This window comes from Notamacropus eugenii, chromosome 2, assembly GCF_028372415.1.
Source record: "Notamacropus eugenii isolate mMacEug1 chromosome 2, mMacEug1.pri_v2, whole genome shotgun sequence".
NCBI classification, from domain to species: domain Eukaryota; kingdom Metazoa; phylum Chordata; class Mammalia; order Diprotodontia; family Macropodidae; genus Notamacropus; species Notamacropus eugenii.
The window spans coordinates 18,789,323-18,815,922 of record NC_092873.1 but is presented as its reverse complement, the minus strand read 5'-3'; the positions used below and the strand labels follow the sequence as shown (position 1 = coordinate 18,815,922).

The 26,600-nt window shown below is 44.4% G+C and overlaps 1 protein-coding gene across 2 annotated transcripts in view; it reads right to left on the bottom strand.

Moving 5' to 3' along the window:
* Positions 1-26,600, bottom strand: part of PACS1 (phosphofurin acidic cluster sorting protein 1) — a 90,421-nt gene that overhangs the window by 44,698 nt on the left and 19,123 nt on the right. The window contains exon 1 of one of the 2 annotated variants that reach the window (XM_072639158.1): positions 7,564-8,002. The exons of the other annotated variant lie outside the window; for it this stretch is intronic. The gene's annotated coding sequence lies outside the window, so the exon portion shown is untranslated. Of the gene's footprint in view, positions 1-7,563; positions 8,003-26,600 lie in introns of those variants that run through there. 2 annotated transcript variants of the gene reach the window in all.

The following is a 26,600-nucleotide window of genomic DNA, read 5'->3' as shown; positions in this document are numbered from 1 at the left end:
AACCTGTTTGTTCTCTCCCTCTCAACTCAGAAAGTCCCTAATTTTTCCTCCAATAAGAAATCAGATTACTTAATCTTGTATCCTGGTTTCTATCCTGTTGTTTTCTTCTGATGCATAAAAATCTGTCTCCCCTTGTAATCAGGGTACAGTGCCAAGCTGAGACCTGGTCCCAAAGTGTTAGGCAACTGGCATGCATGACTTAATAAATCAATATGCTTGGAAGCTCAAACTTTTGTTTCCTCAATTATTTCAATCAATCCACATGCCACAGGGTTAGGCTGGAAGACTGCTACAGTCTCTTCCAGCTTTAGCATTCTAGGGTTTTATGACAATAATGCAAATAAACTTTAGGGCCAACAAGAAAACCACCTCTTCCTCCAGCACTCTGCCAAAGCCACCCCAGCCTGACATTCTTGTTTCTGAGACAGAACTAAAATAACATTTGAAAGATGGTGATGTAGCACTGCCTGAATATAGACAACCCAAAAAGGTGGGCTCCCTCCAGATGTATTTTCCCAATCACCCAAAGCAGGTTTCACCTCAGTTAAGATCCTGTCTGTCTGTCTTTAAGTCATGTATCCTGTCCAGGGCCATTTAAAAGACAACTATAAACTATCTAGGAAGGGCCAGTCAAGCCCAGGAAGGAAGAGGGCCCTGGAAACTGTTTGTTTATAGAAATAAACAAATCCTGACTTTTTTTCTCGTCCTAAAAAGCACTTACCAGTTTGTTAGGATGTCGTTCAATCACCTAATCCATCGCTAGGCTCTGCCAGGAGCTGAGGCTACGTGGACAAAGAACAAAATGATCCCTCCTCTCATGGAGGCTGCGCCCATGCAAACGTAGACAGAATCAATACAGAGGCAAAAGGAGTTAAACACAAGTAGTTTGGGGGGCGATCAGGAGAGCCACGCCCCAGGCAGCCCATCATGAACTGCCCTCAAGGTCCTGGATCTTCTTTGAGGATGCACTAAGGAGGGCAAGTGGGTCAGAATGGCAGTTGGCCAGTACAAAGGCCCAGAGCATGGAGACAGACACAGGGGAGAGGCATGGGAGGAACGGAAAGGAGGCTGGCTCAGCTACATCACAGACAGAGGGTGGCTGGAAAGACAGGCTGGGGCCTTGACAACCAAACAGAAGCGTAGACCTTTGACACCAGAAGCAGACATACGAGGAGACCCCAGAACAGGGATGGAGCAGAGATGGACCCCACAGTCTGCGTAGGATGGGGCTGAGTGGGAATTGTGCCCAAAATAGCACAACTTGGTACTCTTTTGGATGGCTGTGAGGAGCCAAGGCCAAAGCGAGACTGTTCCCAGCCTTGGGAGATCAACTTGAGGAGAGGTTCCCTGACTGAGCGCCCACCTACGAGTCCTCTGCATAGAGATAGAGCCAATGCAGGAGGTGGTGTTAAGGTGGAAGGGAAGAGTACAGAACCTTGGGGGCCCATGACCATCAGGAGGCACAGCGAGGCCATGCAGGAAAAGGAAACCCAGGCACCAAGAGAGTCACAAAAAAAGAGAGGAGGGAGGCTCATCAGTGGGGTCAAGAGTTTAAGGATCCAAAAGAAGAGGCAGTGATGCCAAGGCTGGGGCCTCCAGGAGAGGCAGGTGGTGGGGAGTTGGGTCTTCTCTGCCCCACTGGCAACAGATGACAGGGTAGGACCCATGACACACTGGTGATTCACCAGGATAAGCCAAGAGGGTTTTGGAGAAAGATCATTCTTCCTAATAACTGAGCCAAGGTCAGGAAAAATGGTGACCACTCTTCTACAGCACCGTGAATATCACACCACAGCAGGAACTGGTGCAGCCACCATGGAGAGGGCCAGGAATCAAGGCTCTGCTACAGATTCCTGAGCTCTCACTGCCAAGACTGTGAGCTTCTAAGGAACAAAGGAACAGGAAATATGAAATCAAAACTCAATTAAGACAGGTCCAAACACCCTGCAGGGCTGCCTTGATCATGGACAGCCCAGCACACACATAGAAAGCATGTATTGAGCATTTTAAGGTTTGCAAAGTACTTGACAAAGATTATCTCACTGAGAAGTGGTAGTTATTATCCCCATCTTACAGATGAGGAAACTGAGGCTAAGAGAAGTTACGTAACTTACCCAGGGTCACAGAGCTAGTAAGTGGGTCTTGCTGACTTCAGGGACTTGGTGCTTGATCCACTATGACCTATCTGGTTCCCCTATGGCAAATGTGTTGAGGGCATGGGGAACACAGGATGTATTGTTGGAGGAAATAGGCACGTTGACAAGACCACCACTTTATATGGGAACTTGGAGATCTTTGCAAATATTATATCCTTCCCAAAGAATGTACGCTTCTTGAGGAGCTGGTTTGGGAATGGCAGCAGTGGTTTGGTCCCTGAGTCTCCAGCTCCCGTCAGAGGGCCAAGCACACGCTCCCTGAATGTTTGACAAGAACTAGCTGGCTTAAACACCTTTCCATTCCTTTCCTTTCAGGGGCTCCTTCTGCAGCAGATTTAAACTAACTTTGGAATTACAGAAAGTGCTAGATTTGCATAAGATACTCATCTCTCCCAGAATTTTTAAATGTATCTTTCAGAGGAGTTTTAGTAAGGTCAGCTAACGGTGGAAGGGGCAGGAAGCCACAATGCACAGAGAGCTGGCCTAGAACTCCAGCCTGATACTTACTAGCTAAGTGACCCTGAGCAAGCCACTTAACCTTCCTGGGTAAAGCCCAGAGTGCAAACCAGAAGAGTAGTGACCAGACCTCTTTTGGCATCACACCACCAACGAAACATGGAAAATGTTCAGACTGCACAACTAGCTTTGAAAACAGAAGCATAAAAATAGCCTGAGAGTTAGGACAGCACCTCAGAGTCCGACTTTATCATAAAGGTGGAAATCAAGAAATAGGCTACAAAAAACGAACAATGAAAAAAGAACTTGATCATGAGAACTTATTATGGTGGCAGGAAGACAGCCATGTGAAAACAGCTACAACCAAAGAAAAATGCTCACTGGAACCAAGTCCAACAAGAATTCCTGGAAGTGTCAAAAAAGAGATAAGAATGGTAAAGGAATAACTGGGAAAAGAAATGAGAGTGATGTACAAAAAAAATTCTTTGGGAAAAAAGAACTCCTTATACAGCAGAAAAGGCCCAATGGAAAAGGGGGCACGTAAATTCCCTGAAGAAAAGAAACCCTTAAAAACCAGAATTGACCAAATGAAAAAAGAGGCACAAAAATTTGCTGAAGAAAATAATTCCTTAAAAATTAGAATTGGGCAAGTGGAAGCTAACAACTTTATCAGACACAAAGGAATAAAGTCAAAAGAATGAAAAAGAAGAAGAAAATGTGAAATATTCCATTGGAAAAACTGACCCAGAAAATAGAATGAGGAATAATAATTTTAAAATTACTAGACTACCCAAATTCCACAATCAAAAATATTCTAGGCATCATATTTCAAGAAATCAATAAAGGAAAACTGCCCCAACATTTTAGATCCAGATGGCAAAATAGAAATTGAAAGACTGAGCCAATCACCTTATGAAAGAGATCCCAAAATGAAAACTACCAGGAATATAGCCAAATTCCAGGACTCCCATATCAAGTAGAAAAACTGCAAGTGGCCAGAAAAAAACAATTTAAATGTCATGGAGCTACAGTGAGGATCACAAAAGATTTTAGCAGCTACTACTATAAAGAAGCGGAGGGTTTAGAATATTATATTCTGGAAGGCAAAGCAGCCAGAATTACAGCCAAGAATGATCTACCCAGGACATTTAATGAAATAAAAGACTTTCAAGGATTCCTGAAGAAATAATAAGAATTAATAGACAATCTGACATTCAAACACAAGACTCAAGAGAAGCATAAAAAGGTCAACAAGAGAAATCATAAGAAACACAAATAAAGTTCACCTGTTTACATTTCTTTAAGGGAAGATGACATATGTAACTACTAAGAACTTCATCATTACTAAGGAAGTTAGAAGGAATCTACATAGACAGAGGGCATGGGTCTAAGTCCATTATGGTGGGATGATCTAAAAAGAATTAAATGAAGGGGCAAGACAGAGAGATGAACTGGGAGAAGAGGGGAGAGAGGAAGAATGAGGAAATAATTTCATATAAAAGAAATGCTCAAGGAAGAGCTTTTACAGTGCAGGGAAAAGTAGGCAGAGGAAGGTGAAGGGCAAGACTTCAACTTCACTCATTATAGATGGATAGATGGACACTCAGTTGAGTAGAGGGAAATAAGAGGGGGAGGGGTGAGGAGTGACAAAAGGGAGAGTAGATTAAAGGAGGCAGTGGTCACAAGCAAAATACACTTTTCCTAAGGGACAAGATAAAAAGAGAGAGAAAGGATAAACAGAAGGAAATAGGATGGAGGGAAATACCCAAAAATCCTAACTGTGAAAGTTAATGGGACGAGTTTACCCATAAAGTGAAGCACAAACCAGAATGGATTAGAAACCAGAATCCAACAATGTTATTTAACACACACACACACACACACACACACACACACACACACACACACACACACACACAGTTAAAGTAAGGTGATGGATAAGAATTCCTTATGCTTTAGCTGAAGTAAAAAAAGGTAGGGGTAGCAATCATGATCTCAAACAAAGCAAAAGCAAAAAAAAAAAAAAAAAAGACCAAATTAAAAGAAATAATCAGGGAAACCACAACTGGTAAAAGGCATAACAGGCAATGAAGTAAAACCAGAAATTTTTATAGCAAGTTTCTCTGGTAGAGGCATTTTTTCTCACATACATATATAGGGCACTGAGCCAATTTTTTTTTTTTTAAAGAGCCATTCCCCAGTTGATAAATGGTCAAAGGATATTAACAGATAATTTTCAGAAGAAGACTATCTACAGTCATATAAAAATGCTCTACATCATTATTGATAAGAGAAATCCATATTTTTAGAGAAATCCATATTTCTAAATCACTATTGATTAGAGAAACCCATATACACAAAAAGACTGTATAGCTCCTCTTTTTGTGGTGGCAAAGAATTGGAAATTGAGGAAATGCCCATCAATCAGGGAATAGCTGAATAAGTTGAAGCATATGACTATGATGGAATAATTTTGTACTATAAGAAATGATGAGGGGGATGGTTTCAGAAAAACATGGGAAGACCTATATGAACTAAGGCAAAATGAAGTGAGCAGAAGCAGATCACTGTGCATAGTAACAGCAAAGATGTTAATAATGACCAACTGTTTAAGACTTGGCTCTCAGACCCTCTGTCTGGAGGACTGCATTCAGCTGTGGACACGATGATTTAGGAAGGACGCTGGGGCAAGCTGAGGAGTACCCAAAGGAGAGCCCAAGGATGGTGAAATGGTCTTAAATATGTGTCATATGAAGACTGGAAGAAGAACCTGGGAATGTTTAGCCTGGATAAGGTCGGAGGTCCCATGACCACTGCTCTCAAGAATCTGATGAGGGATTCCTCTGGTTCTGTTTATCCCAGAGAAATGAACAAAGGGCAGAGAGGCGGGTCTCCAAAGAGAGCGGATGGCTTGGGAGGCCTCACTCAGTGCAGGCCACTTAGCAAAGCTCAGCTGAGCCCTGCTCTGAGCATGTGTATGTGTGGGGAGGGGGGGGGGGTGTCGGAGGGCGGAATTCCTTTTCAAAAATGGGTTGGACTTAATGCCCACAGACACTTCTTCCAACTGTAGACATCTGGGATTCTGAGCTCTGCCTCAGTGGAAGGAGTTTCCACACCTGAATCCCAAAGATGACTTTATACTGTACATGCATATAAGAGCTTTTGTCCTTTTAGTACCCAAATGCAAAAGCAGTAAGTGATCAGGAAGTGTCCCTTGGTGCTGGGCACTGTCCTCTGATATTTCATTCTTAGATTAGCAGATGTTTGCTTGGACTTCTGAAGTCAGAACTGTAGAGGGAAGCATGAAGTCACTCAATTAGGGAAATTTCAGAAATCACTACATTGCAGGATACTTGGTTCATTTAAACTCTGATTAAAACTTGTTACAAACACTGACATTGGGGAAGGCAGCTTTCATCTTCGGGCTGGGCTTTGCACGAATGAGTACATGCTTTCATTTCCTGGGGCTTGGGCAGATAGCTCAGATGATCACAAAAACCCAAAAAGTCAAACATTAGCTTCAACACTAAGATTTACTAAGGAAACTTCAACAGGACAAAATTTAAGTGCTCTATTCAGTGAATAAAGGAAATTCCCAGTTTTAGTTTCCCAACACACCAAGGTTTACCCAATTATTCCTGGGAATAAAATAGAGATTGTTCCCAAAAACTGCGATAGGTTAGTTTGACACTGATTTCTGGCAATATTCTATAACGACTGGTTTGAGAAAATACAGCAACCACCAGGAATCATGAGCAGTTCACTGATACGAAATTAAATACTCTATTCTAACAGGGATGCAAGGCTGGTGGCTGGAGGTGGGGGGTATTTCAGAAGTATTCAGTGTATCTGGATTTAAGAAAAGCATGACACATTTCCCATGATACCTTTGTGAATGAGATGTTAAGGCTTGGTCATTGCGACAGAACAAAGAGAGGTTAACAGCTGGCTGAATGAATCAACAAGATGAGTGGGTGGAGTGGGCCTCTGGGATCCTGTCCACAAGCCACGATTTAGGAGAAGACTTGGGAGTCCTTTGTCAGTCCACATGAGACAAAAGCAGAAAGGTGGGAAAACTCACAGGTAACAGAATGACCTCAAAGAGCTGATATTACAGGCTAACCAGGAAGTGCGCCATTCAGCAGGGAGAAATACAAGTCCTCCATTTTGGTTCCAAAATCTCACCTGTACAAGTATGGATGGGGAAAACCTTGACTTGGTAGTTATACTTATGAAACTTTTGGGAAGTGAGCCAGCCACTAAGGATTCATTAAATACTTACCACACTTAACCAGGCATGGTGCTAAGTGCCAGGGATACAAAGAGAGACAAAAACAAAAAACATAACCAGGTATCAAAGAGCTTACATTCAAATGTGAAAAACGACATACAAATTGCCACGTACAGGGGAGAAGGTAAAGGCCTCCTATGGAGGCAACACTAAGCTGAGCCTTTTTAAAAAAACTTTAACAAAATTTTCTTTAGTCAATTATGAACTAAATAATTTTATAAGACAACCTTCCCAATATTCTGCATCAATAAAGAAAAAACTGTATATCCTATGAAAAGTGCCTTACTGAAATCAAATTTCTTTATGGGTACAAAACTCTTAGTTCATAATGTGAAAAAAGGATAAAATGACTGGTACAAAGCATTTACTTGAGAGAACCAAGGTTCTTGGTGAGTCGAAGAGAAAGCCACACCAGGACAGGAACCTTTGAGAAGTCCTGACTGATGAGCTGCCAAACAGGAGCTAACAGAGAGCAGAACTGGGAAAAAGGAAGGAAAGAGAAGGGGCCCATCCAGCCCAAGCATCCCGCTCCCATACTGCCCACCCAAAGTACACAAAAGAAACCCAACTTAAAACTGTTGCCTTAGAATGAAAAGCCCATTTTAGGTAGAAACTCTGAAACCAGACACCAAAAGAGAACATTTCACAAACTCCACATACCTTCACTCCCTAACCCAGTGATTAGGGGCTCCAGAGATCTGGAGCAGGGAGCTGTGAGGCTCACAAGGCCAGGCTAAACCTCTGGATCTTGTTATTCAGTCACGTCTGTCTTTCTGTGGCCCCATTTGAGGGTTTTCTTGGCAAAAATACTGGAAGGATTTGTCATTTCTTTCTCCAGCTCATTTTTACAGCTGAAGAAACCAAGGCAAGCAGAGTTAGCAGACTTTCCTAGGGTCACACAGCTAGGAAGTATCTGAGGCTGGAGTTAAACTCAAGTCCTCTTGACTCCAGGGACAGTGCGCTATCTAACGGGCCACCAGGCTCTTAAAACCAAGAAATCTGAGTTACGTACTTTGCCGCTTCATGAACAACAGGTCATTGACACTGCTCTCCTATACACAGCCAAGGTTCGAATCAACAGGACGTTGGACCTAGAAGGGATCTTAGAATCTAAGCCAACTCCCTAAATGAACACAAGTGAGTTAAACAGAGACCTGACTCAAACCCACGTCTCTCCTGCAGCCCAGTTTAATGGTCTTTCTACTACAGCGGGTGGTCTATGTCATTTTAAAATTTGGAGGTCTTTCTTTTCCAATTTTTGATTCAGGATGTGCAGACCCCACCCCTCAAACTTTCCCAGCTTCTTTTATTAGTTCTTCCCTACCCTCCCACATAGTCAGCACCTCTGTGTCACCAAGAGGGAAACTGTGGCACGGGAGGAGTGCGCTGAGTCACCATGACAGGTCTGGAAGAGAAGAAGCCAGGAATGTCCAAGGCTACTGGAAAAGCTGCTGAGCTCACCACATTTCTACATGTCTCCTCCCCAGACATCAGGGAAAAACAGTTACCTGCCTGAATGCTGCTGCCAACAGCGCAGGAGGCCCAGGGGCTGAGGCCAGCAGGCTGTGAGACCAGCATCGGGAATGAGGCTGGTTGTGGCTGCCTTCTCAAGAATGGGGTTCTTCTGACATCCCCAAGTTCAATCAATGACAGTTCCATGAGCTCCATCCTGGAGGGTGAGCTCCTGGCTCCTTCTTCCCAGGCTCCCCAACTTTGGGCCCAGTGCAGTAAAGCTTGCACTAAGATATTAGAGAAAAGAACTTCTGTGTAACCAAATGCAAAGGATTTCAATATTCAATAGAATGGAAAATAATCCCCAAGTATTCCAAGATCTCAAGTCTGAATGTAAAAGCAATGGGAATTAACATTTACGTTTACTATGACTTTAAGAGCTACAGCTCTCTTTTATGGTTCAAGTCTGCCTCTTCATTGGACATTCCAATTTAAGGAAAACCAAGGCCCAGCCTTCCAAGCTCTCACATGGGCTAGTCTCATTCATTCTCTGTCTGCCTATCAGGAACTGGCTATCAGTGGATAATCTGCTGAAGACCCTGAAGCTAATGAACAAAGTGTGAGGTGGCTATTCTCAAGGGGACAGAAGAGAAACCGAGAGACTTTGTAAAGACCGCTGACAACATTCTGCTTCCTTCCCCAGCACTGTCCCCATGAGACCACAGTAGTCAGAAAACAACCCTGAAGCACATAACCTACCTAGGAAAACAAAATTAATAACACTGCTAGCCAAGTCCCCATATGTTGTGGTTGGACAGAAATTATTCCTTTCTCATTCATTTTCAAATGCCTAAAGGATACACTGGTACCCAAAATACCTCTAGGAAGGCCACAGCATCCTGGGTAAATATACTGGGCAGGGGTTCTCCCTGGCAGTCCCGAGAACCATCCCAGAGGTCTAGGAGGGCAGAATAATACCAAGATGCTTTCACTGGGAAGGTCCCTGCTAATCTTTAAAAGTGTAAAGGGGACCTGAAGTCAATAGGAAGGCCTTTTCCCCACAGCGGTCCACAACGGAAAAAATAACAACAAACCAATGCTGGGTTGGCAGCTAGTGTCATCAGGGACCAGATCACTCGCCGTAACTAGAGCCACTGTGTGGCTGGTGTCCTCATCCATTCAGTAAAGTCCATTAAATCAGTTGTCAGGTATTAAGGAACTGCCTCCTACATGTTGACCCTATGGAGCTTCCTTTCCAGCAGGGGAGGGAACAAAGAAGGCCAAACCAGAGAGTCCCCTTAAGGGAAGGGAGGGAGCCAAGCTGTGCAGGGCATGAAAAGACACAAAGAGGACTATAAATGCCTTTGGCTGATAGGGAGCCTCATGAACACGCAGGGCCTATGGTGGAAACAGAGGCACCCTGACCTGGACACTCAAGGCAAGGTAAACAACCTCCACCAGCATCCACCGAGAACTTCTCAGGACTGTAGTGAGGCATTCAGGAGGAGGGGTCAGCAGCTGGAGGAGAGTCAGGGCAAGATGGCAGCAGCATGGAGTAGCCCTGAGGAAGGCTGACAGGTACACAGACTCAAGTAATGACAGCTGGTCCCTGTGGAGGTCTTTAACACTGGGAAGGGGCATCAGAAATATGATCTCATTTATTATTAAGGCTATGAGGAGGGGCCAGGGATAGAGCACAGGACCTGGAGTCAAGAAAACCTGAGTTCCAATTTGACCTCAAACTCTAACTGCTCTATGCCTCAGTTTCCTCATCTGTAAAATGTGGATTCTAATAGCACCTGCCTCCCAAGGTGAGGACAAAATGAGATAATATTTGTAAAGCACTCTGCAAAGCACTATAAAGTGCTATGATGACTACTATTGTCCTCACAACAACCCTGAGAGGTTAGATGTTGTTCTCCTGAGTCGAGATCCAATGTTCCAGTGACTGTTCAAACACAGAAGGTATTTAATCAAATCTTGTAGAATGTGCTTTAAAAGAGGTAAGTTTCCTTTCCTACTAATCATCTCTATAAAAGCCAAGACCAGGGTTTGAATGCCTGGCATTGCATACCTCCCATCTGAGCCTAGTCCCAATGCCAAGTCCTCTAAGTTTTCCTTGCCCTCCCTAGTCTGAAGGAAGCTCCTTCTTAGACATCTCAAAGCACTCTGTTTCTACTTGTAGTGAGAACTTGTATTACAAATCCAAGGAAGCATCTCACTCTCCTTATTAAAATGAGCTCTCTGAAGACTGGAATTGACCCTGACATAATGTCCAGCACAGTCAGGGTGGCTACTACGTTTTTGCATGCAGCAGATACTCGTTCAGGAAATGACACAGACAGACGGGATCTGAAATGCTTTCCTCATATCATGTCTGTGAAGTGGGCAGAGGCACCATTATCCCCACTGAGGCTCTGAGAGCCAGAAGAAGCAGGATCAGGAGCTGTGCTAATATGGGCTGGCATACTCTACCCCCATGCCAGGCTGCCATGTTGCCAATGACTAAGAACAGGGTCTGGAGGAACAGCAATGAAGCAGGAAGAAGAACATGAGAAGGGCTTGGGGAAGAGAGAATGAATTGGGTTTGGAGCTGGTGAGTTTAAGAAGTTTCCAAGGATGAAAGGATATCTCTGGAACATCCGCTTCGAGGTCAGCAGAGAGGTGAGAGCAAGATAAGATTGCCAAGAAGAATCATCTAGAGAGAGAAGAGAAGAAGGCAAAGGGCAGAGAACACTCAGGTGCAGGCACAGCCCAGGTGATGGCCCAGAGACAGGAGGAGAACTGAGGGAAAGCAGAAGAGAGAGCCAAGATGGTCACTGGCTACAACAACTTCAGAAGGGATGGAGAGGGAAGAAAACGGAAGCATCTGTCACAGGCTCAGACTGGGAAGGAGTTAGCTCAGAAAGAGAAGTAGAGTGGAAAGGGAGGAGAGATACAGGGGGAGGCCCAGGGGATGCATGGATCAAGGAAGGCCTTTCTGAGCAGTGGAAGCTGTTAGGTGCCCATCAGATGGAGGAGTCTCATGGCCCTTAAGGAGCAGCAGCCACCAAGCAGATGGTCAAGCTGTATTTTTGATGTCATCTCCACTGATAAAGTCACCTCAACTCCTGATGCTGAATCACGGACAGGGTCCAGGACTTTGGGGGCCACCATTTTCCCTTCTGTGTCCTCAGTTGCTGCAGAAGCAGGTCCCGGCTGCATCTCCCCAGGATGACCCCAGAACACGGGCAGCTTTTCCCAGGTTCTTGGGCTCAGGCCCTGGACTGTCCCCATCAGGGTCTGAGGGGAGACAGGGGTCAGACTTGGCACAGGCTGTCTCCTGTGTCTCCGTCAGGGATCCTGGCTCCTCCAGCTAGGTTGGTTTAGAGGGTTTCAGTGACATCCTTGAGGTGCCGCAGTTAATTAGTGTCAATCAGAATTCAAACCTCTATTGTCTTCTCACTCAAAATCCAATGCATTTTATGTACTATAATTGCTTTAGAAGCAATGGAAAAAATGGGGTTTCCACAGCTACCCTTTCTGACTATCTCGAAAAGAAGCAGGTTGGGGATGTAGGTAAAAGGAGTGAGATTAGGCCTGGAAATGGAAGAGGGGATTGATCTGATAAATAAATACAGAGCTTTCATGCTGCATTTTCTTAAAGGAAGGTGATCCAATGATGCCACAAAGGAATCTCACTCAAGGTCACAGGATCAGGCTCCAAGTGAGCCTAGGACTCAGTGACTGCTGCTCCAATGCCCCTACTCTCACCTGGTTATTACGAGACTCAGTCATCTTTCAGTCCTGCCAAAAGAGAGAACACAGGTTATTCATTAAACAACCATTCATCAACCATGAGGAGGGAGGCTTCCTTCCCCAAGGAGGGAGAGGGAAGGCAAAGGCCAAGTCCAAGATCTGACCCCTTCCCCTCGAACCATGTGCTGTGGGTCTGATACACCCAGCAATGTAACCAACAGTGTTCACACAGAGAAAAGTAACCTATTAGTCATGCCAATTCAAGTTGAAACATGGAATAGAGATTTACCAGTTAAGGCAGGTCTAAAGCCTAAATAGCTAGGGCTTATACAGCATTTTTAAAAGCCTGACGACAGTAAAATTATGGACATGCTATTGAAACTGAAATAACCAATTAGGGGTTCAAGGTACCAGAGGACTGTCCTCATTCTATCATCACCCAATAGATTCCCCCTTCTTAGAATTCCAACCAAGCTGTACGCAATATAACGAAAAGAATGCCTCTTCTGTAAAGAATCATGCCTCCTCCATACTAAGCCACCGCCCCTTCAATCACCATGTTTTAACAGTGAGTGGTGGGAAGAATGTGGAAGATTTGGTCTCCTGCATTGATCTGTAGCCAGCCAAGAGCTAACAGGAGGTTCTGAAGCATTCCTTCACTTGTCATCACTTTTTTAGCAACGTATTTGTTGGGCAGCAGCCAAGAAGTTCAGAACCTCAGGACAGATGGACAACAACCAAGTGTCTCAGGGTAAATTGAATCAGCAATTCAGCAACCCTTACCTTCTGCAAATACATGCACCAACACAAGTCCTTGATGGAGGGAGAATACATGCTGGGGATTGAGCTGAAATCCTGAATCAAAGCTTCTGAGGACATGGAACCCAGAAGCCCTTTGGGCCAACCCCAGTCCCTGGAAGACACAGGTATGCATGCCATAAGCGGGCCTGACCCTCCTGGCCTTTGGAGGACTGCTAGTACAAATCCAAACTGTCAGTCATCTTTCTTTCAAGGAAAAGGTCAAGTCAAGTCAACAAGTATTTATTAACAACTTACTATGTGCCAGGTACTGTGATAAGCCCTGAGGAGACAAAGAAATGCAAAAACCAGCCCCCTCCTCTCAAGCAGCTCCCATTCTAATAGGGGAAGCGACATGCAAACAACTCCCTACAAACCAGACAGAGAGGATAATTGGACATCGGCCCTGAGGAGATGCCTGGCAGAATAAGACATATTTCAGACCCCTTCAGTTATACACAAAAAGAAAAGCACTGCTCCTTCCTATTGTTACAGATGCATCACTGTGTTTATTCCTAAAAGTAACAAAGTCCAGTCACAGAAGAGGCAGTTGGAGAGACAAGGCTGGAGGTTAACAGATGGGTTGGGGCAGGAATCATCACATCGAGATGGTCCTTAAATCCATGGGAACCAATGAGATCCCCAAGGGAAGCAGCCCAAAGGGAGAAGAGCAGAGGGCCCAGGCCAGAGGCTAGTGGGTGTCCTATGGCTAGAGGGAGGATCTGGAGGAAGATCGAGGGAAGGACACAGAGAAGGAGGAGGCCCAGGGGAAGAAGTATCCCACAAACCTGGGGAGAAGAGAGGAGCAAGGAGGACGGAGGGCATTCTGAGAGTGCCAAAGGCTGGGAAATATGTATTTACTCATTTAAAAATAACAAAGAACAACCCATTACAAGCTAACCTATTTTTATGAAAAATAACTATTTTCCAAAGCAAAAAAAAAAGCTAGTGAGAACAGTTTTACATGTTTCTGCAAATCTCCATAATGTCTGATTTAAGAGCATATACAGGTGGCCTCTCCTGTGCATTTCTATATGTGGTGATAAACTGTTTTAGCTGACGGGTCTCACAGACGGGAGATAGAGAACGGAGGTGCACTATGTTAGAGAGCGGCCTAACACTGCTGTGAAAAGTCTTGACCTCAAGGACACAGGGATCCCCAGGCAAACTTGGAGGCTGCTGAGGCTGGCGAGGAGCCAGCAAACAAGCATGGAGGAAGGCCAGCCTCATGCAAGACGCAGGCTCTTTCAACTTAATCCCTGGCCCCAGCCCCACAAAGCTCAGCCTATTGTCCAAGTGATCAAATTGCAGGTTGGAAACAATGAGGGCTTTACCAGGTAAACCCTGCCAGTGCGCCTGACACATTGGCTACACACAGCTTTGCAACAAGGTCCTTGCATTTCCAGCTCCTTCCCCGTATGTCCCTAAAAAGGAAATATTGTATAAAAAAAAAATCATCTTAATTACAGTATATTAGGAGGCTGAGAGGAGGCAGTTTAGAGGCAGGAAGCCCAGCATCAACTTCCTACTTCTTATCTGTCTCTTGGTCTACAGAGAGTACAGCAAGAACAAAACGGAAAGGAAAGGCAGCACCCGAAAAGAAAGGGGGGAGCCAGAACCTACAGGACCGCTTCCACGGGCAGCTAAAGGAACAGCTCCTCAGCTCTGGGCCAATCAGCCTTAAGAGGAAGCACAACTGAGCCACCCCGAGGGGCTGTCAGGTCCCCAGGGGTGCTATCCAAACTCTGAGAGCTGGGGGATTGTGACAGACAACGGAGAGGGGAATGAAACAGGCAGGCTAGGGCCATACTAATGAGGCCAGAGAGGCTCCATCCAGCAGGACGACCGGCGGGGCACTACAGCTTTCCATTTCCATTCCAACATCCCCTTCTCTTCAAGTATTCCTCCCTAGCTCCCCCAGTGAGAATCTGCTTGTGGAGCAACAAGCAACTGTCAGTATCCAGAAGGGAACCTTTGGGACTGCAGGTCTCTGCTTCCCCAGCCCTTTGCGCAGAGCCAGGCCCAGGGCATAGACCTTACAGGTGATGTCTGAATTGGACTGAATCCTTCTCTGAAGATCCTTTACCTCAGGGACCCCACAGGATTGGGTTTTGTATACTTCCTCACTTCTCCAGCTTTTTTCTGCGTCCTTTTAACCTCAGAAGAACTACAGAAGAACCAGGTAACTGTGCATGGGTGTTCCCCGTTGTACAATCAGGCCTTAAGTAGAAGTTCTCCAGCCCTGATGCTAAAAAAGGCTTCATGCTGTCCCCTCCCCCCAGCCCATTACTCTGTATTTACATGATGTCATCTGACTCAAGAACTAATAACAGACATTTAAATAATGTGGCAAAGCACCATTTTGTCATGGACTCACAGCAACGTTCTGAGGCAGGTGCTACCACAGGGCAGCCAGTTGGTGTACCCTTGAGCCACAGAGAACTGGGTTTCCAATCCTGTGATCCTGGATCCTACCGTGTGACCCTGGCCAACCACTCTTCCTGCCTCAATTTCCCCAGCTGTAAAATAAGGATACTACTAGCAATACCTACTCCCAGAGCTGTTACCAGAATAAAGACAGCTGGCCCTACTTTGTAGACACGGTTCAGAGAGGAGTGTGTGACCCTCCAGCTTCCTGTGCCTCACTTGCACATACTCTTTCTCTACAGTCTCTCCTCTCTAAGGACAGAAGATCTTGGGCAGGGGTGGGGGGGGGGCCTTTACTTTTGTTTTTGTATTCCCAGCCGTGGAACAGTCACTCCAGGAAGAAAAGGGGAAAACCAGTTAGTCAGTCAATAAACGTTCATTTGGAGCCCAGTAAGTCAATAAATAAGCATTAGTCATGCAAGGGCTGACTCTGTGCTAGGCACCGTGCACAGATGCATGGACAAGCTATACCCCAGAATCAAAGGAAAGATTGCAGAGAGGGAAGGCACCGGAACTAAGAAGGGCTGGGAAGGGCCTCTTGTGGCTGGGACCGGGAGGAAGCCCCCAGTGCACCCAGCGAAGAGAAAGGAGTGCCTGCCCTCAAGGGACTTGGACTCACAGAAGAACCTTCAGCTCCAGTCCCAGGGGTTAGGCAGTGGGGTGATGATAGGCCCAGCAGGACAGATGACAGTGCGGGGGGCCCAGAGCACCAGAGAGGCAGGGGCAGATGGGAACAAAGAACAGGAAGGATGACACCCATCTCATCCAAGCCAAGCCTGAGCAATTCAGCAGCTAGAGGATTTGTCAAGAGGTGAGTCAGCAGAATGCACATGCGTAGGGCCTCCTGCCTATAAAGGCTGCTCACAATAAAAGATGAGGGCATTTCCCAAAATCGTTGTTCAGTCATGTCTGACTCTTCTTGACCCCATTTCGGGTTTTCTTGGCAGAGATACTGGAGTGGTTTGCTATTTCCTTCTCCAGCTCATTTTACAGATAAGGAAACTGGGGCAAACAGGGTGAAGTGACTTGCCCAGGGTCACACAGCTAGTCAGTGCCTGAGACTGGATTTGAACTCAGGAAGATGAGTGTTTCTGACTTCAGGCCCTGCATTTTGTCTACAGGGTCACCTTTTACAGAGGTCCTATTATGGACAAGGGGTCAGAAGGAGGGTTAAAAGCGGGCACAATGGGGCTTTAGGTTCTACCACTATTCTGCTGAGTCTGCTCCCTCAAAGGTCTCTTCTTGTTAAACTGCCCACACATCTCCACAATGTTCTGTAGACTCACCACGTTCCCAACTGCACTCCTCATCTTTCCCCAAATCCTTCCCCTCCTTCCTAATTTCCCTATCAGCACCCTCCTTTCCACCCAGTCTAGTTTCCTCCCTTTCTCATTTTCGACATCCTACCTGCCAGGTCCTAACTCCACTCTCTTCTAATAAGGCCTCACACCTAGCCTAAAGCAGCTGGTTTCCCTGGCCAGTCTGCAATCTCTGGTCAAACTGATCTAGGTTCCTAAAGGGAAGATCTGACCATTCCCAACCATGCAATCAATGCCTCTCTATTACCCCTAAGAGCAAACATAAAATTAATTAAGCATTTATAAAGAGTTTACTATGTGCAAAAGTCTGAGCATACAATGAGGAAAGTCACTCACTGGAATGGGGAAGATGACCCAAGTAGAAAGTTTTAGCAGATAGAAAAACCCCCATGGTCCTTAGGGTGCAGTGGCCAAGCTGGGGGTCAGGTCTCTTCTCTGATGTCATTTGCGTTAATAAAATCACCCCAGCTCCTCATGGTGAGCCATGTAACATGGCCAAGGACTTTGTTCTTGCCCGGTCCCCAGTTGCTGTGGCTGTAGCCCTTAAAGAGGAAGGTTCAACTGAGTCTCCCCAGGGGCTGCTTTCCAGGAAGATGGAAGGGAGCTGGCTCCATCCAGGCAGAGGGGAAACCTCCCCTTCTTGTCCGCCCTGGGACTGGCAACTGGTCAGCAGCTGTCAAAGTGATTTTCCTAAAGCGTAAGTCTGACCATGTCACTAATCTGTTTAATAAACTCACCTCCAGGATCAAACAGAGAATCCTCTGCTTGGCTTCTGACCTGTCCCTATACTTCCCAGTCTTCCTCCCTTCCAGTGACATTGGCCTTCTCATCATTCCTCACGTAAGACATTCCATCTCTAGACTGGGTATTTTGATTGGCCTGTCCAGCATGTGCCTAGATTTCCCTCCCTCCTCATCTTCATTTCTTACTTTGCCAGGCTTCCTTCAAGCTCCTGAGATGCCACCTACACCTGGATGCCTCATCATTCTCTCCAATGCAACAATTTCAACAGGAACCTCATCTCCCCCCTAAATCCAGCTCTCTTCCACACTTCCCAGTAAGTGTTAAGGTGCTACCACTTTCCAGTCCCTCATCCAGGCTCCAAACTGAGCTCATTCTTGAAGCTCACCTCTCAGCTCATTCCACAGAGATCATCAATTGCCATGTTTGATCAATGCTCCAGGTCCACACAGGAACAGCTCCAGCTCAGGCCTCCATTACTTGTCACCAGGCCTATTCCCACTAATCCATTCACTGACTCAACAAGGAATTATTAAAAGTCAATTATTAAAAGCCTTCCTAATTAAAGCCAGGCACTGAGCTAGGTGGTGGGAATCCAAAGACAAAAAGAAAACAGTCCCTGCTCAAGGAGCCGTATCCCAAAGGAACACAGAGCAATAGGGGGAAGGGCTCCCATTCAATTCCCCTTGACCCTTTCTACTGCATCTAACCAGCTATTTCAAAACTGAGTATTCATCCCCCACTTCCAAGCTTTGGCACAGGCTGCCCCATGCCTAAAAGTCTGCCATCTTCATCACCACTTCTTAGAATTCTGGGCTTTCTTTGAAATTCAGCAAAAGTATCTGAGCACCAAACCCATCTTAGGCCCACTGTTGTATGGTCCATGAGCTAAGAATAGTTTTTACATTTTTAATAAAAATGTATATTACATATTTTATGATATATGATACCATGCATATTTTGTGAATAATTTACAAAATATAAAAACCACTCTCAGCTTATGAGCCAAATAAAAATAAGTGGTGGGCCAGATCTGGCTCTCTGGTTATAGCCTGCAGACCTCACCCAATAGGAAGCCTTTTGACCCTGCAATACCACTAGTAGGTCCACTTCTCAAGAGGATTGGGGAAAACGGAAAAGAACCTACATGTTCTAAAATATTTACAGCAGCTCTCTTTGTAGTGGCAAAGAACTGGGGACGCCCATCAACTGGGGAAGGGCTGAACACGTTGAGGTATGTGTTCATGATAAAATATCACTCTGCAACAATTTTAGAAAAGCATCCACGAAATAATAAAGAATAAAATGGGCAGAACCAAGGGAACATTGTATACAGTCACATCAGTACTGTTTTCAGAACAAATCTGAGCAACCAAATCATTCTGACTATTGTAAATGCCCAAATTAACCTCCTTGAATCCAGAAAGGAATACTGCTGTGGTTTAGGAAATGATGAGCGGCCCGATTTAGAAAAAATATGGAACGACTTGGACTTAGGAAGGCAGATGCTATCCACCTTCAGAAAATGAGCATAATACGGTCTTACATATACGTGTATGAGTGTCTGTGTATATATGTGTATACGTGTGTGTATATATGTGTGTATGTGTGTGTGTGTGTGTGTGTGTGTGTGTGTGTATGTGAATATCCAAGCTTAACTGTAGCCTTCTTTGGGGGGAGGGAAGGAGGAGAAAAAAAATAAAGCCAAAAGTGCAGAGCAGAGAACAAAAGAAAAAAAGCTGGGCAGTTCTGAAAACAATGTGCAGTATTTATTATATAGGTTTTCTTGAAATGGAAATTTCCTGTTTTATATCAAATTCTCTCTTATGGTCTGCTGTGTATATGGCAATGTTTTTTTTTCTTTTCTCATTTTGTATCTAAGTGTAAAATAAAAAAAAAAATTAGAAAAAACCCAACCCAACAATAGGAAGCCTTTCCTGATCCCCTATTTATTTCCTACCTCATGAAATGAACTTTCATTCTTAAATCTGTTTAGATAATATTTTCCCCAGAGAATGGTCACGGGCCCCTCAAGAGGAGGGGGTGTTTTATTCTTGTCTACATAGCATGTAGGCCCTGAGCTCACTTGATGCAGTTCCCCAGTGTTCCAGGGTTTCATGTCATCATCCCCATGGCCTCCACCAGAGGAAGCACCTGAAGGAACCCCCTGGGCAGAGGCCCACTTCCGTCTGGACTCATCTTCCATGACTTGGCAAACACTTTTGGTAAGTGCAGCTCCTTGTTTTATGCCTTTTTTAGAAGAAATAACCAGAGAGTCATCTAGTTGGGTTCTCCATTGCTGTATCTTTCATAGAACCTTAGAGAACTTTAACATTTGCCCAGGAGAAATGCTGTTGAAGGAGAGAGCCTTCAATATGGCATTTTCCTCCCTACTGAATAAAAAGCTATTTCCAAAAAAATTCTTTTTGGAGAGTTTTAATTAATAAACATTTTATTTTCATATCACTTAATCTCCCAATATACCCCTCTCCCTTTCCTACCCAGAGAGCTATCCTCATAGCAAATGTACCGGGTGTTGGCCAATGAGCTCAGTCCTTATGATAACTGAGTAAAACTGATGCAATTCCCCATGTGGAAGAATTCTATGTGGAAATGCACTGGAGAGATCTGGAACATACTAAGACATTCCGTTAACTGGTCTACCTTTTTAGAGCCTTTTTGGGCTATGGTTGCCTGGCCTGAACTGGGGGGTGGGTAGGCAGGGAAGGGAGGAAGACCCTGACAAGGCACTAATCAGCCTTCATCTTCCCTCTTCATGGAATTTCTTCCCACCTGATGGCATGCCATTAGGAGATGAGAAAGAAGAAGTCAACGCTGGGGAGGGGGAGAATGCCAGTTTTGGTCTTTTTGTCAGCAATTTTCTCCATTTAGGTAAAAAAGAATGGAGTTTCAGAAAGACCATGTTTGGTTTTGTAGCCAGTCAATTCAGTGCGCATTTAGGGTTAGGGAGCAAGGGACCTTTGGGACCTAGTTGGGACAACTAGAATGACTCCTACATCTCAACCAGTAATGAGGTGAACCTGGTGGCATCATCACTATATAGGAATTACTATGCTAAGTTTCAGCTCACCTTCTCCACTGATGGAAGATGCCCCCATGGTGCTGTGTGGAAATGCTTCTGTATTTGTTATTTCTCTGAAGTAAATATCCTTTATAAAAGCTAATGGATGTGAACTGGCCAAATGGAACTGGGGTATTAATCATTAGGAGCTAACTAGAGGGAATCACACCAGAATGGAAGATGAGCTTAGGGGTAGATACCAAAATCTCTAAAGGGTACCCCACAACCCTAAGGGGAAGAGTATTTATTACACAAAGAATGTTTTTTTAAAGAGGAAAGAAAAGTAGTTTGACAAAACTAACCAAGACATCAAGCTACAATATATAGTTTTCCAAATTTATAGGTAATTCCCAATTTCTGAAAGGAAGGTAGGGAGATGTAGTCTCACACTTCTTCTTCTAGTCTAGGCTCAGCCACAGCATTCATGTTGCATCTTTGGTGCTCTTTCCATTCACGCTGCTGTGGTCACTGTGAATAAAATACTCCCAGTTCTATTTATTTCCATCAGCACCAGTTCATACACATCTTCCCAGGCTTCTCTGAATCCTTCATGTTCCTTCTTCCTTAGGGTACAGCAATAATCCATTATATTCATGTACCACAATCTATTTAGCTATCACAGGCTCCACCAAGAAGCACAGAAGGCTCTTGCAGTCTCTGTCCCTTCCCATCAACTGTGTAACAATAAAGATATGGTTTGCTCTCAAACAGTCTTTGCAAAAAACTTGCCTTTGCCTTCTGCGTGGGTTTTGTGGGAAGTACCCCTGACTTTGTTCAGCATGATTTTTCATAGGCTCACAGATTTAGAGTTGGGAGAGACTGAGCTTTTGGTTATCCTGCCTAATTTCATATGCCTTGATAAGCAACTCCTCAACACCTTAGCGTCACAAGCTAATCAATCACTCCTCTGGATGCTCTGTCGGCCTGAGCTGACTTCTCTACTACCATCTCAGTACACGGTGGGGCTGTGGTGTTAAGGGTCTGGATGGGACAGATTCATTGTTACTAAAGCAGAAAACAAATCCTGACAGAATTTTTTTCTTTTCTTCTGTCACAAAGCTCCTCTAGCTTTCCCCTTGAATGCTCTCTGGCTTAAGTGAATCTCATGCCAACATTTCTGTGGACATGTTTTTAAAATGAGTTTATATTCAAAATCAGCAGTTCCTGTTTAGTGGTCCTCTATGATGTTCCAAGATATGCATGCAAAAAAATGCTTTAATGATCTTTTAAATGGCAAATAAATGCTCGATTATGTTACAAATATATTTTTCAGCAAGCATGTGCTTGTCTGATATATTACAGTTTGTTTCTGCAGTGATTCAAAACCATCACGATGATTTAGCACAATGACTTTGTTATTTCTGAAGTGATCACATCCAACTCTAATTACTTCTAAGTGCCACTAATGCAGTCTAATCCAATTTAAACTTTTAATTTAAGCTTTATTTCTCAACTTGTCATCAAATTGTTTCCAAACCTCAAGGGCCTGACATTCAAGCATAAATCAATTCCAAAGAATGATAAGATGCATGCACAAACTTTTATTTGGGTTCTGTGCACTTCATCTGCTACGTAATCATGTGGTCAAGATGTTGTCACTGCTTTTGCTCTTGCATCACAAATATCAGGCCGCTTGAAGATCAAGCCATGTTGCAACCAACAGAGACCATTACAAATGCTCTGCAGAAATAAATCTTACACTGCCTCTATTAAGGGTGTTTCCTGATTTAAACTTATCCCCTACTTATGTTACTATTCTATTTGGAGAATTTTGAAATGAAATCAAATGATTTCAAATGCTGTCTGGTCACTTATTCAAAGTACAGTTTCCATGACAGTACAGCCACCTGCCATTGAGAGAAGAGTCAAGCCTGACAAGTGTCTTTCTTTACAAAGGTTAGTTTATAAGTAAAACAACATATGCAACTGCACCTTAAGAACATTTATCACATAATATAACTCATGTAATTAGCCAGTAAAAAAGGACTTTCTTACATTCTATCTACTCATTTTTGCCAGTTGCTTAGATAGTAAAAAATAAAGGGAATTTCTATCTCTCCGCAAAACTTCTAGAATTTTCCTACCATTCTGTACCACATATTTGTGTGAGTATGCATCTTCACTTTATTATTATTTTAAATCAAAATATAGAAATAAACCAGATGCAAATTACGAGACTGTGTCGGTCTGATATTGGGTCAAATACTGGGCAAAAAATGGCAAACCTTTGTTCAAATAAAAAAAATCCAACACAAAAATTAAGTTTACAGATTATTATTTTATTATGCTAAATATCTCCCACCACTGTAACATCATTTCATTTAATATGTTATTTACACTCAAAAAATTTGTAAATTTAAGATTATTTCTCTTACTTTCATATATATATAGCATTTGTAATTACTTTATAATGAAAGTTTTATAATTTTATATTTTATTTTCATAATCATGGGTAGAATACAACTTTACATTTTGTAATTATAATTATATAATGTAAATTTTAATTGTAGCTTTTGTGGACAAAAGTTATCATTATAGTAATTTTAAACTCTTAATGAATAAATCTAAAAGATTATTGGGTAATATATTAATTTACACTGGGAGTACGCAACATCTTTGTTTGTTTGTTTTACGGAGTTTACAGAACAAAAAATACTGGGAACTTTTTTCCCTCAACTGCTGTTGCCCATGGCTGCCACACCTCTCCTGAGGTAATTTATACATTCTTTTGCCCTCTTCATGGTAGTGATTCAGTTCATCTGTAAAATGGGAATACTCCAAAGAGGTGTCATGTGAAATGAATTTTATAATCCCTAAAGTGCTACAGAATTCAGGTGTATCTCTAATATATCTACTTCCTTTTTCATTTTTCTGTGGGGTTGCATTAACTTTGTATTAGTGAGCCTGTCTGTTAACAGTCTTTGCCAGTGGATGTGATGTAAAACTCCCTGGATTGTTTTAATTTGCAATTATTTTATTGGTGGTCATTTGAAACATTTCTATATGAGAGCTGGTTTGCAAACCGTTTCCGTCCCTTAAGTTATTTGGCAATGGTCCTTTGTCTCCTATGTCAGACTTTTATCCGATAATACTGATGCAAAGACTTTTTCTCACCAAATGGTTTTTCTTATTCTAGGAGCACTGACTTATAATCTCTCCTCTCTAGGTCTGTCCTGGTTTTCCTCCTGTCTCTGACTACTTCTCCGTCTTCAATGCTGCATCCTCCTCCAGATCACACCTTTTAACCACAGGGGTCCCTCAGGGTTCAGTCCTGGAACTGATTTTCTTTGCCTCTAGACTACTTCACTTGGTGATCATCTCTATGCTGATGATCTCAGATCTACCTCTCTGGCTCCAATCTCTGCAGACCTCCAGCCTTTCAGCCTCATCCGAGATGAGCGTCCAATAGACATCTGAAACTCACCATGTCCCAAAGCGAACTCTGAGCCCTCTCTCCCACCTCCTCACCTTCACCTTCTTACTTTAGAGGGTAATGTCCTTCTCCCCACCTTTCAGGCTCACAATCTAGCATCCTCCACGATTCCTCACTATCCCTACCCCCAAATCTAATCTGTTGCCAAGACCTGTTAATTTTACCTTCGCAGCTCCCATCAAGGTGGTCCTCATCACGTGGAGCTGCTGGGGCCTCCCAAGAGTCTGTCTGCTCCAATCCATCCTCCATTGAGCCATCAGTGTGATTTTCCTATACCACAGGTCTGTCATCCCACTACTCAATAAATTCCAGGGGCTCCCTTTTGCCTGGCACTCAAAGCTCTACCTAACCTCATCCCCGCCCCCAACTTTTGCAGGCTTCTTACACACCCCCCATATCCTCTCCCATCCAGTGACACTAGCCTCCTGGCTGTGCCTGTCCCCCATGCCTGCAATGTTCTCCCTCTCCCACCGGACTACTGACCTCTCTGGCTTCCCTACAATCCCAATTATAATACCATCAATTAAAATCAATCTACAGGAAGTCTCCTCTAGGGAGTATCTTTCCTTTCAATCTTGTATAGAGCTTGTTTTGCATCTATCTGTTTGCACTGTCTTCCATGTCTTCCATGACCACTTTTGGTACTCCCCCCGCCCCTAACACAGTGCCTAGCGCATAGTAGGACCTTAAAAGAAAAGAAACGAGAGATAAGAGGAAGAAGCATCCCCACATTAGGAAATTCAGCAAACCACAGGAAGAAACAGAAGTGACTTTATTAATGGAGCATCCTGCAGACTACCAGGGCAGAAAGAAGAAGCAGATGAAGGGTTTGGGAACAGACTAAGAGCCTGGCCCCAAGGCACAGAGCACTCCCAGGATCCCCACATCTGCAGAAGCTCACTCTTAGCCAAAAGTAGAGTGCTAATAATCTGATTTGCCTTAGAACTTCCGCCTCCAGAAGGTAGAGGAACTGAAGTAAGTCTATTCTGAATATCCTTCTAATAGAAAGGACCTCGATTGCAGAGGCAAACTCGAGATGTCCAGGAGGCTGGCTCCTCACTCCAGAAGCTTCTGAGGGGAAGCCTGACCAAACGTAAGGCATCTGAAAAAGCAGACCTGGATTCTAATCACCGGTGGTGCAGCTAGGTCACTTCCCTTCAATGGCCTGGCCAATAGAGTATTAAAATACTCTGTTTTAAAAACGTGAAAAGTATCCCTTGGAGAAGCGAAGTCGTGGAGACAGTGCAGTGTTCCTGAGGAAATGGACTGGGCAGGCATGTGGCCCAGAAGTCCCGCCCCCCCCCCCCCCCAAGGGGCTACTCTGAAGCTTTGGCCAATGGCAGGGGTCAGGAGTTACCCAGCACGCAACAGAGGGTGAAGACCATGAAAGTGCACCCCCAGAGGAAGGGTGCCACCCCCACCAAACAAGCAGAAAATTTGCATCTTCAAAAACTTTCCTAATCACCCAAGGCCTGACTCCACAACATGCAGCCCAGCCCAGCCCCCTCCCACCAGAGGCGGCAATAAGGCGACTTTAGCAAAGACGAGAAAGAAAAAAAAAGAGAGAAAGAGAAAGCCACATGTGCTTCCTGTTTGTGTAACAGCCAGTGGGGGAAGATCTATTTACATAACAAATCAAGTAAGCAAAATTCTGAAGCTAACTCAGGCCACCCAGGGAGGGAGCAGAGAAAAGGGCTGAAAGAATAACTGGCCCCTAATCATACATTGGGAGAGCAGTAACGGGGGTTATGGGAGAGGGAGAACACTGCATGGGCCACAGCCAGGAGGCCAGTGTCACTAGATAGGAGAGGATGTGGGAGGGTGTAAGAAGCCTGCAAAGGTTGGGGGGAGGGGTGCTAGGTTAGGTAGAGCTTTGAGTGCCAGGCAGTAGGGAACCCCTGGAATTTATCAAGTAGTAGGATGACAAAAGGAGAAGGAGTAGGATCGATCAGAGCATTCCACAAGGTCAACCCCCAAATGGCACCATTCAATGGACGAAGGGCAGGTCAAGTGCGTGGTAGAGGGGGGATGGAGAAGGAAAGTTGTGGGGATGGGGGAGCCCTTCCCTCAGACACGCTCATCTCAGGCCAGGCAGGGGGTACCTGGCCACCTAAGGAGGTTCCCACATTAAAGACCTTCAGCTCCCATAGGGAAGATCAAAAAATGTGTAAAGGGAATAATAAAATGAAAAACCAACTACATGATCCCTGTCCTAGAGGGGCGGGCTGGAGGGAGTGGGGAAAAAAAACTAGCGGCTAAGAAGATACAGACCCTCAGCATTTATCTGGGGAGTCTGCAGACCTGGGTGATCTGGAGGTGAAAACACTGAAGAATGGACAGGTACAGAAGCTGCTACAGAATTTTCAAAATGACTTCAGAGAAGGCCAGCACTGCTGCTACTCCCTGGAGACTTATTAAAGACCTGAATGGTGAAGGAGCTGGCATGTGGATCCAGGGTTCTTCAGAAGATCACTGAGAATGCCATGCGCTCAGGCCCAGTCAGACAAAATAGCAGGGGGCCAGGTTTGTTCCAAGGTGACCTGGTACTCCCGGAGCACACAGTAAATCTCAAGAGCCATAACCCCGGAATGAATCATGACAATGAAGTAGCTAGAATTTCACACACAAAAACTGAGCCTTAGGAATTAAAATTTCATCCGCAGAGTATTACTGCTGGCTGACAACTTCCCAATCATTTATTAATGGA